Here is a 308-nt window from a genome sequence, read left to right on the forward strand (position 1 = left end):
TTCTCTATCTGTTGGATTTGCTCACCATTAGTCTAGAAGAGAAAGTTCGTTCATATTGCTTAGCAACTGACGGATGATCTGGAGGCTTAAGCACGGCCACTGAATGAAACTTTTGACAAGATTATCTTGTTTAAACACCCTAGATTATATTTTCATTTACTACATAACAATTATTTCGCTAATACACATATAAATATAGCCTACCGCTTTGTGGAAATTAATTATTTATTATCTCCATGCGCGATCGCGGTTGATTAAGTTATAATCAAACAGCACTTTGTCAGTTGGCATTTCATGATTAAACATTA

The sequence above is a fragment of the Carassius gibelio genome, chromosome B16 (genome assembly GCF_023724105.1).
Source record: "Carassius gibelio isolate Cgi1373 ecotype wild population from Czech Republic chromosome B16, carGib1.2-hapl.c, whole genome shotgun sequence".
Taxonomy (NCBI): domain Eukaryota; kingdom Metazoa; phylum Chordata; class Actinopteri; order Cypriniformes; family Cyprinidae; genus Carassius; species Carassius gibelio.